At 35.3% G+C, this 11,880-nt stretch overlaps 1 protein-coding gene across 5 annotated transcripts in view; it reads left to right on the forward strand.

The window, feature by feature from the left end:
• The window catches only part of mim (missing-in-metastasis), a 190,944-nt gene that overhangs the window by 69,988 nt on the left and 109,076 nt on the right, over positions 1–11,880 (forward strand). The window contains exon 1 of one of the 5 annotated variants that reach the window (XM_074181288.1): positions 6,569–6,592. The exons of the other annotated variants lie outside the window; for them this stretch is intronic. The gene's annotated coding sequence lies outside the window, so the exon portion shown is untranslated. Of the gene's footprint in view, positions 1–6,568; positions 6,593–11,880 lie in introns of those variants that run through there. 5 annotated transcript variants of the gene reach the window in all.

The following is an 11,880-nucleotide window of genomic DNA, read 5'->3' on the forward strand; positions in this document are numbered from 1 at the left end:
GGAGCTTTGTACATAGAAAGAAGAAACTGAATCCCGTTGGTGATAATTTCTTGTTGAGTCGAATTACTTTTTTTGAAAACTTCAACACATTGAAGTAAATTTTGTTTTCATACATTTTAAAGACTGTTGTTTTACCCCTCCTGTAAAATGCAGACGTCGTATCGCAGCCAGTTATTGCGTGTCAAAAATAGTAAATGATTTTGACTCTTTGCAAAAGTAGATAAACTTTTTGACGAATATATTTCGGTTTGACTTTGAGCTTTTCCTGGCTTTAGAAAGAAAATATTTTTTTCAGTTGGAGTTCGAGCAGTAAGAAGTACGGGTAAGTCTACATCTTCACCAACAACAATAGTTGTATTTGTCAAATAGAATTGCTGTATAGCTGTTTCAATAATCAGTATGTCGGCATCGTAATTAGCCTGTTTAACCAATATATTTTCGCCAATAAACTTATCCTTCAACATTGAAATGAACCGAGATTACCGATTACAACTTTTTGACTCGTCGTATCTCAGAAACAGTGGCTCTAAGAAAAAAAAGTATTGATACATTTTTTGTAGAGAATTTTATGATCTACAATTTTTATCTGAGGTTATTTTATGATAAAACTTACCGTTTTCCTGAAAATCGCGAAAAACCAATTTTTTTTTCGAGATTTTTGACCTCGAATAAATTTTTTTCCAGGCATCGCAATCATTCGGAATTTTAAAATCTTATTTTTAACTATGTTTTGAACAATTACACGCATTTGCAGCCTGTTGTAAATTTATGCACCTTCACTCTTATTTTTTAGTCTAATTTGACCGAACTATATAGACAGGTTCAGTGATAGCAAAAATCATGGAGAAAGTCGTAAATCACCATCATCAATATGGTTTTTCAGAAATAAAAACCAACAGGTGACCTTCTATTGCATGTCACTCATATTTGGAATACCGCAATCTGGAAACATGGAGAATCAAGAGCTGTTGAGCTTGATATTTCTAAGACCTTGCTAGTCAAATTTCGATGCTATGGCTTGTCGGATTATTTTTGTGTATGGCTCTTCAGCTTCCTGAAAGAACGTTCCCTGCAAGTGGCCGTCGATGGATATATCTCGAATACTTTTACCATCAATAGTGGTGTACCCCAGAGATCCATATTTCCTCCAACCTTTTTTTTTGTATATCAACGACTTATTGGAAAAACCAAGAAACCAATATATTGCTTTGCTGACGACAGCACACTTGTTTCGTCATTCCATTTGGATTCCAGGACATCGGCTACGGAGGCACATCTTCACCGGCAGCAGGAGGTTGCATATCCTAATGAGGATCTAGAAGTGATATCGAATTGGGGTGAAAGTAACCAGGTTCAATTCAATGCCACAGAAAACCGGACATCGCTACAAGAAGATAAATGTCTCCGAACCGGATATAATAAAGGTCAGACAATTCCGCTTCCTACGTCGATAAGTTTGTTGGGGGTTAAAATTGACACCATTATGTTTTGGCACAATTATGTCGCCAAGTGCAAAAGCCTACTCACATACTCATTATAATACCACCCGTCCGCTAGTGAGGGGCTTTAGAATACCTCCTCTACCCGAGATAATTGTTGCCCGTAGAGGTAAAAGTCCTCCGAAATGCTGCCTCATCCCAAAGTGTATATATACGAGCCATATGACTCTGACCTCACTTAATGTCACTATCGAAACCTTTGAGACCCAATAGTAGTTAGAAAAAGGAGAACCGTCATTGCAGAGCTTCTTATCATCAACAAGACTTTCTACGACGCTCTCTCGTCGTAGAAAGTCTTGTTGGTGATGGTTATTCTTTTTCTCACTACTTTTGGGACCCTTTTTAGACTGTGAAGTGAACAAAGAATCCGACTCTGAGTCCACAAAGAAGATGAACGTCAACTGAATGATCCCAACTATTCTTCCTGTATCATCGAGTCATGACAAGTTCTTAGTTCTCAAACTATTGATTCTTCAACTAACCTATCCTAGGAGGCCACTACGAAGCAATTTGTCGCCTGTCTTGCATCGAATTCTTGAGCAGCAGAAGCAGAATTAGCTCTAGAAGAGGAAACAAGATCCTCATGAGCAGGTCACCATACGCTTACACTCAAACAATGATTCTCCACCGCAGCCTTGCGGCTGCGGTTATTGAAGTGGGAATTTTTGCAACATGAATATCTGACAACTTCAATATCAACTGAGAAACTGTAATCTTTTCAGTATGCCATTATGGCTGCCGTATGGGAAATTCTAGAAGATGGTCCACAGATACTATTCCAGAGGTGCATATTGCGGCCTGAATGGCTGAAGGTTCCGATAGCTAATGAAAGTTCCCGTAACGATGTTTGAACTGATTTTTAATATTTCTGCGAACAAAGAAGATACAACCAAAAATGAAGTTTGAAATTTTGTTGTTTCTCCCGTCATATGAGTATCTTCTGAACCAAAAACTCTGTAGTTAATTTTTTAGTATCGTTCAGTAATACCCGAAAATAGACAACCTAGCCACAATGTGTTTGTTCTACCCTTTATCTATTACTACGTACGAGAACCTCCCGCATAGAAATTGGAATACCTATAGATATACAGCTAGAATGAAGATATAAGTACATGAAGTTTTCAGTTAGGATGGAATGTGTTCTAGAAATGTCTCGCTCTGATTGGCAATATCCCTGGTATGGACAAATTCCTTGAGTTTTATGTAAGCTTAAATTGTTGGCCATGAAACACTTTGTTGAGTGGTTTATAATCGAATTTATCTTATCAATGATTATTGCAAAGTTATTTTTAATCTTGGTTATAAAAGTAGTATCAGCGAACAAGGTTGTTAATATGTTTAAATATGTTTAGTCATGTCATTTATAAGATCAAAAATTAAAGCGGTCCTAATGTGCCATCTTGGGGTACACCGTTATTTATTTTCAAACATGAACTTATGTGATTATTGCATTGATCTACTCAATGATTGTAGAGAATAATCAGAAAATCCGTCGATTCTCAACTCATCTTTTGTTTCATTGGTGTCAACGGCATCGAATACTCTGGTCGTTAGCCTCAGACTTTGTTATCATTGGAGATACTAAATCGGTCAAATCAATAATGCACTGATATGGTTGCAGGAAACAATGAAGAATCAATATTATGAAAGTAGCTGTTTCGTAAGGAGTTTTTCTTCGAGTTTGTGTCTAAAAGTTACTTCTTTGCATGATCTGCACATCTAAGTATAGAGTTACTATATTTAAAATTAATTGCTGTCTTCCTTTCTTCGGAAGATTCCCACATTTTTTTGTTCAAAGATGTAGAAGTAGAAAGTCAAAACCTTTCTCTCTCAAAAATAATAACGCATTCTTGACTTTTCAATGGAACTGTTTCCTGAAATGCAGTTTGACATTTCAGGCAAAAATGAATACAGTAGTGCATTTCTTTAATGCCACCCCCTTTATTTTTTGAACGGGTCAACTAAAAAATTGAAATTTGGAATAATCAAATTAATGCAAGAATACTTTATTTTGAAGTGAAATTGACAGATGAAACTTTCAAGATGGCGACTGGGCGCCATCTGGGAAAAAAATTATATGGAAAGGTACCATGTCAACAAACTCTAAAATGGTTAGTTCTCGTCCATTGGATGAAAAAATTGAAGCGATTTTTATTTACTTTCACGAAGCTGAAAGTATTTTAAATGAACGTTTTCCGAATCGTCCTATCTGTAGAAAATATTTGAGGGAACTTGTATCCAAATTCACAACTACCGGTAGTCGGACATAAAAAAAGCCCCCAGGTCATCCGTCCATTCCGGAAGAACAGCAAGTGCAGATAATTGATGAGATGGTAATAAACCCTGAACAGTCTACTTATTCCGTCGCGAATGTTTGTGAGGTTTCTCCTTCTACTGTGTGGAGACTTTTGAAGAGGAAAAGGTATCATCCATACAAAATTAAAATGGTACACCGATTAACTGAAAATGACTCTGATCGAAGAACAGAATTCTGCGAAATTATGACGGAAACCATTGCAAGGCATCCTACCTATCTTCTCAATATTTGTTTTAGTGACCAATGTACTTTTTTTTAACAGCAATGTTCACAGACAAAATTACCATTATTGGAGTGACACCAACCCTCACGTTTTCCGAGAAACACATACCCACAAAGGCTCAGCCTGTGCGTGGGTATCAAAATTATTTGTGACTTTTGCGCCTACAATGCATTTTTTTATTAATCAACAATCAAATAACACACATATATATGTACATATACCTAAACACACTCATGAAAATAACATTGTATTTACACTCACACAATCAATCACATATACAGTGTGTCCAAGATATTTTTTTCTGACTTTATTTGAAAAGATATCAAAAAACGAATAACACTTTTTCATTGGCACTTTTAAGGTACTACACGATGGTATTTTTAGATTTTATATTCGACGTTTCGTTTTCAAGAAACCATCATCAACTTTATTTTTTTATATGACCCGAAACAAAAGTACACCCTGTATCTGATTCCATTTTTTATTACGAATTCAACGATGTATCACATGCCATTGTTTTGTTTTTAGTTTAAAGGAAAATTACATTTTTTCTATTTTTAAAAAAATCTTTAAGTAGGCGTTGCAAACAAATGCTTTGACGTAAATACCTGTCACCGAGCCTGTCAAATATTATTTAATTACACGATAAAATAGTAATTGTCGTTGTTGTTAGCCTGTTTGTCGAGTTGTTGTTTTTAAGAGTTATTGTTACTGTTGTCGTTATTATTGTTTATTGTTGAATAGATAATATTGTGTTATTATCGTCGAATATGCCGGGTGAGCATTATAGCCATGAAGAAAAGTTTGACATGCTAACGTGCTACATTTTGTGCCACAAAAATTCTGTAAATACAGCAGCAATGTATCTTAATACATATCCAGAAAGAAAGCAGCCATGTAAGTCCATTTTCTTAGAGCTGGCTCGAAATTTAAAAGAATATGGTTCATTTAAAAAGCCTGTTTTATCTCGAAAAAAGGAATCTTCAGAAGAAGCCCAAAATAATGTTTTACAAGCAGTTGTTGAGAACCCTGAAATATCAACTAGGCAAATCGAAAATAATGTAGGAGTAGCCAAATCCACAGCTCAATTTATTTTGCGTAAAAATAGATATCACCCCTATAAATTTAGGATTTGCCAAGGACTTAAACCAGGGGATTTCGAAATTTTTGCGAATGGTATACACGCGCGTGTGAAGAAGATTATAATTTCCCTTCAAAAATAATATGGTAAATAAGCTTTAAAGAACACAACTTTTTCCTAATTTAACCTAAGCTGTATCTCCAACAGGTACTGAGATTCCCATGCTTAGGATCCTTATCTTGGACACACTGTATACACACATCTCACTAGGTATACACTGAAATCATACAAAATTACAATTATTTACTTATAATTAATTATTTTTTATATCGATCCAGTGATGAATATTTGCTCTGGGAGTTTGTTTCAACCATTTTTTAATTCTAGATTTGAAGAGAGTAAGGGAGTTTATATCGCTGATATGGGCGGGTATAACATTATATAACCTAGGAGCAAGATAGGTACAGCTGCGTTGTCCAATAGTTTTTGACATTTTTGGTACTTCAATCGAATGTATTCTATACTGTATTTGAATTTGCTGGAAACTACTGTTGACCCTCTCATCACTGAAATCGTCAAAGCGAATCCTAATGAATTCGATATGGATGTTGTATTCCAACAAGATGGTGCACCACCACATTACTCCAGACAAGTAAGAAACTATTTGGATACTACTTTTCCCGGTCGTTGGATTGGCCGTCGAGGTCCTACAAAATGGCCAGCCCGCTCGCCAGATTTGACACCTTTGGAGTTTTTCATGAGGCTATTTGAAGCAAAAGGTGTACGAAACCGATTCTGCTTCAATATTGGATATACGGCAGAGAATAATAAATATTTGTAGAGTTATTGACGTTACTGTGTTCGAAAATATTCGGCGTTAAATATCGGATAGGTTGTTCATATGTCAAGAAGTTCAAGGCAACCATTTCGAGCATCTTCTGAACTGACCTCAAGCTTATTACCTCATATAATGTAGTTAAATGTCAATGTATTCAGGCAATTATTTAAAGTTCCGCCATTTTGTAGTAGATATTGACATTATATTCTAGGGTTGTGAAACATTTGTCAGGAGCTTCAAAAATATGTGTCGCAAGACCCCCCTTTCCATTTAATTTTTTTCCCAGATGGCACCCGGTCGTCATCTTGAAAGTTTCATCTGTCAATTTCACTTCAAAATAAAGTATTCATGCAATAATTTCATTATCCCAAATTTCAATTTTTTGAGTTGACCCGTTAGTGGAAAACAGTTTCAACTATCCTCATGAAATATTAGTTTTTTTGCAGAATTCGTGACACGAAAAAAACTTGTTGAGGTGCATCAGCTTCCAACAGCACACTCCTTATGTTTAATATTTGTGCGGTTTAATATTAATAAATTCTATTCGTTTAGCCAGGAAATTGCTGGTGGAAGAATTGAGGTCGCTGGAATGTTATTTCATAATTTAATTAAATGAAGGATACTTCGAATTGAGGTAAGTGGATTTGTTTCTGTTTTCCGAAGGTCCTTTTTATTGCGTTATTTAGAGAACGTATTTTTCAGATGATCGTTGATTCGATATTTATGTTTGTTTTATGATAGCTTAATGGCTTCCTGGAAGATATTCATTAAATCTTTCTGTTTTATATTTTTAAATTACTGAATCGTTCGTTTTGTCTTTTCAGATTCAGATATTTTTTTTCAATATTGTCTTGAATGTGAATTTTCATACATAGGGTACGTTTACCTCAGAAAATGTAGTGAAAGTTGTGCATTTTAGTTCAACAAACTAACAATCCAAGTATGATATTCTAAAAAAATCAAATTGTAATGGATAACTTCATGTCGAGCTTTATGCAGGTGTAGAAAAGGCAATCTTCCAATTCATCCCGATAGTATTTTCCACGTTTCACAATAATTGTCAGACATAATTTCACATACTCACTGTAGGTTAGGTTAGGTCAAAAGTGAGTGGGTCTATACGAACCTCCACCGCAACCCGGAAGGGTTTATTGTGGCTCACACCTATTTACACTCGACCAAATGAACCCAGCTTCCTAATGAAGCTGATTAGTTTATATGTTGAGTGGTCTTTCACGTCAGATGGTAAGAGTGCGGCTCTGCCAAACTCTGAAAACCCGATTCGGCCTGCAGTGTAGCAGGCTCAAAGTATGTGCTCTGCTGTTTCATTATTTTCCAAACAGACTACAGTGACCTGTGAGAAGACTTGTTAGACATCGTAGTTCATCCCTACTGAAGTCCAACAACTGTTTAATGTTTGTTTGGCAAAGCCTAATGCCATAGGTTCTGGTCCGATGAAGCTGCTTGCAGCACTCTCCTTTGCAAGAGAGGCAGCAGCTCCATTGCTTTCCAGGCCAGTATGGCCAGGAATCCAGACCAGAGACAATTTAAGTCTTTCTATCGGGAAGAGTCATTTTTGTCGGCATGCTACTCATGTAGACGTTGCTTGGTAGGAACCAAGAGCTTCCAACGCCACTTGACTGTCCGAGAATATTTTCATTGGTTTGTGTATGAGGTTGGATCCTACCAATCTCTCCGCACACAATTCAATAGCATAGATTTCCGCTTGAAATACAGTCGCATAGGTTCCTAAGTCACTGTAATTTAACATTGTATTTTCACAGAAATCAACCTAATTTTACAGTGCATTCTTTCCTTGGTAAAAATGTTGTCGTAAAGATGTTTTTTTCAGAATGAGAGATGAGAAAAATGTATTGCATTTTTCTCAACTCGCATTTTTTTGCTTACTCGTAGGTACATGTTTCTTCAAGAAAAAATTGTAACATCTTCTAACAGCTAGTATTTCACTACTTACTACAGTTTGTTAGTTACTAAATAGTTTACCAAAATCCATGTTATTAGATATTAGAGATCGGTTCCCTCTTCGTACAAGTGCAATTTAGAGTCAAAATCACGTATTACAAATTTAACAAATTAAAATAACAGTATAAAGTTGTAATTTGATATGGTATAAAATTAAAAAAAAAATTGGAAAATAACACGTGACAAGTGCTGAAGTGTGCCTGATATTCATTATCAGAGTTACACTTTCGGTTAGTCCACATGCAAAACAAACAAGCGTTTAGTGCGCGAAAAATAACGAAACAATGAAATAATCGCGCTTAGTCTAGGGTGCAATGACCTCTACGGCAGAACGTCCCGACGCTGCACGCGAGACGCCAAGGATGTGGGTCAATCGATGAGCTTTGTGTATCGCACTTACGCAGATTACACGTGCGACAGATGGTCTATAAAAACAGCGATACTTTGTATAAAAAGTGACAGTGAACTCTCATGCGGTAATCGACTTATATCAAGAACAAGCCTGATGATGAATTTTTCCGTTAAATAGGTCATTATTTTCTATTATTTTTATTTATTTTTATTATTATTTGTTGGAGGGTATAACACGTTGGTTTCGTTTGTATAAAGAATCTGTTATTGCTTCTTTTTTCATCTGGTTTTGTTTCTGTTGGTTTAATAAATTTTATCATCTTCTCTGTTTTTATTTCCTGACTCTTGCCTCTCATTGTGTTTTTGGACTTGAATATAATCTCCAAATTTTTTGTTCGCTAGATTATTTTTTAATATCAGTTATCCCACTTCTGTCACCATTTTTACGTCTATGGATTTGATTCGTGATATTTATTGATGAAAATAAATTTGTTCAGAAGTATAAATAACACTTTCATTTATGAAGAAAAGAGAATTGAAACTTTCTATGTTATTTTACCACTTTTATTTCTAACTAACTTTACTGCAGTTTCGTCCTATAAGGACATTTTCAAACTTATACATTAAACTAACAATAGTTTATTGCATTATCCTTTATATATAGCACCCCTTTAGGTAATAATAGAGGTACTTATAGTAAAACCAATAATGATTGAGAGTAAAGCGCGTTGTCATATCTAAATTTTACGTTACCAGTTTATAGCAGAATCAAAATATAGTAAGCAGTAGAGTTGTAGGTTGTGGCAAATTATAGATGATACACAATACTAGTACGATTAAAAGGTATTATTTATGACAAAAATCAGTAATGAGCTTGTAATGAGTAATACTTATACATTTCCTGATTACTGATCAGTTAAAATTCATTATTTTCTGTATAGTGTTAGATATTTATTACAACTAGTGGCAACGCTGTACGCAACGATATTTCTGTCTTTGTCACTTTACCGTAACTTCCATCTCATCGTTGCAGTCCTCACTAATGTACTTGCAGCCATGAGCGTATCATTGGTTTGTGAATTATTCAGCGTGAATTGTACGTTTTACAGTTAAGTTAGTCAGCAATCGACGTGTTGTGATAACAATTGGTGAAAATAATAGTGCTAATAAGTGTTTAAGCGTTACATAATTATATTTCTACACCGTTCTCAAACTACTCAAAAAATGGGAGACATGGTCGGGCCTTCCACGTCGAAAAAGGTGAAACGGTCGGAGTCTCGGTCAGTAAGAGAAAAACAAATTGTACTGCGAGTATTTCACTGTCTTGAAAGAGATCATCAGCCACCAAAAGATGACTTTGTGCATATGTGCTGTAATTCTACGTGTGTACCTCCGAATAACCAACCGGGCATTTCTACATCATTAAGTTCCACAATTACAAAAGATAAATTAGTTGATATGTGCTCTGATTATACCGGTGTACCAAAATCATCGATTTACAAAATACTAAGAGAAGCAGAAATTCATGGGGACGTACAAACGCCAAAAACTAGTAGCGGACGAAAAAAAATCACAGTTGATGAAGAAGCCAAAACCAGTATACGCAGAACTATTCACAGTTTCTTTTTCAGAAATGAGCTGCCTACACTACAAACAGTTCTGGAGGCACTTAGCGATCATGAATTGGTCCCAAAAATGGGTAAAGAAACTTTTAGGAAACTTGTACACGAAATGAAATTTACGTACGGAAAAGTTGACAGGAAAAGCATTCTCATTGAACGTCAAGAAATAATAGCATGGAGAAGAAACTATCTAAGAAAAATTGACGAATTTCGGAAGCTCAAAAAAAAATTGTACTTCATGGACGAGACATGGGTTAACCAAGGACATACGGTCAAAAAAGTATGTCAGGATGGTAATATAACAAGTGCACGACAAGCCTTTAATGAAGGTTTGTCGGTTGGGTTAAAACAGCCATCTGGAAAAGGTAGTCGTCTGATAGTTACGCATATAGGAAGCGACAGTGGATTTTTACCAAATGGTGAATTAATATTTAAATCTAAGAAAACGGGCGACTATCATGAAGAGATGAATGCGGAGGTGTTTGAAAAATGGTTTGAAGGCATCATTCCACTTGTGGAACCTGGGTCTGTCATCGTCATGGACAATGCCCCATACCATAGTCGACATTTAGAACCATTACCGAAACAATCATGGAAAAAAGCAGCAATTCAAGAATGGTTAATTAATAAGAACATCCAATATAACAAAGATAGTTTAAAGGCAGAACTACTTCAGCTCACAAAATTACACACAGACAAATATAAAAAATTCGCAGTGGATGAAATGGCGTTGAGTCGTGGAATTACAGTTTTAAGGTTACCACCATACCACTGCGAATTAAACCCAATAAAATTAATCTGGGCGAAAGTAAAAGAATATGTGGCACGAGAAAACAGAACATTTAAATTTATGGACGTGCAACATCACCTACAAGAAGCTATTCGAACTGTTTCTGCAGAAGACTGGAAGAAATGCATGCAGCATGTTTTAAAAGAGGAGCAAAAAATGTGGGACGTAGACAACCGTATTGAACACAATATTGAACCAATCATAATTCACTTTGATGATAGCGGTAGCAACAGTGACGAATCTGAGGTTGAAGATTAGACGAAAATTTGTACATTTACATGTATATTATATTCTATTATCAAAAATTTGTAATTTGTATTTTCTAGTACCCCTGACGATGAGTTTAAGTTACTCGAAAGCTTGAGAATAGTTATAAAGAGTTCACTTATCAATTGCTGCAACCGAATAGTGAAAAAAAGTTATATATATATATATATATATATATATATATATTGTGTTTTTTATTAATATTGTCAATTTATTTGGTACCTTCTATAATTACCACGATTATTACTCCGTTTTCATAAGGCCCACCTACTGACTACAACGATTAGGTAAATTACGACATTGCAAAGCATTAATGAAATAAATAAAAAATGTGTATGAATATTTTAACTAATTGTACTAAGAATTTTTCTTTCATTCTTAACCCTCTCAAAAATTAATAAGCACGCCCCCGATTTACTGTCAACTGGGCTCACTTCTACTCTCAATCATTATTGGTTTTAGTATAGCTTGATTGAGTACCTGAATTTATAATTTACAACGCGGATGTGCTAATTTGAAAACCGGTGAGTTAACTAAATCGATTTGATCATTTAACTAGTTGCACCCACAATGTTTATGCTTGTGAATTTCCAAGGATTCGAAATAATTGAGTTTGTAACCCTTCCTTGCATAGTGCAAAATTTCCGTATCGTTTAGATTTGTCCCACATTGTCCCACATAAACACTATTACACTCCGGTCACTTAAGCTTATAAACTCGAGATTTCTCCAACATTGTCCACCTTATCTTTGGAATTGAAAAGGAAATCAGATAACCTGGCATGTGGTCTGAATTCCACTTCCACATTGTTTTTTCTGAAGAAACCCGCAATTATCTCTGTTTTTTTTCCAAAATATGTAAGAGTTACCATTTCTTGATTTCTGGTTGTTTGACCTGAGGGTAAATTGA

The sequence above is a fragment of the Leptinotarsa decemlineata genome, unplaced genomic scaffold, assembly GCF_025532065.1.
Source record: "Leptinotarsa decemlineata unplaced genomic scaffold, Ldec_3_MD MMD2_tig00026307_RagTag_RagTag, whole genome shotgun sequence".
In the NCBI taxonomy this organism is placed as follows: domain Eukaryota; kingdom Metazoa; phylum Arthropoda; class Insecta; order Coleoptera; family Chrysomelidae; genus Leptinotarsa; species Leptinotarsa decemlineata.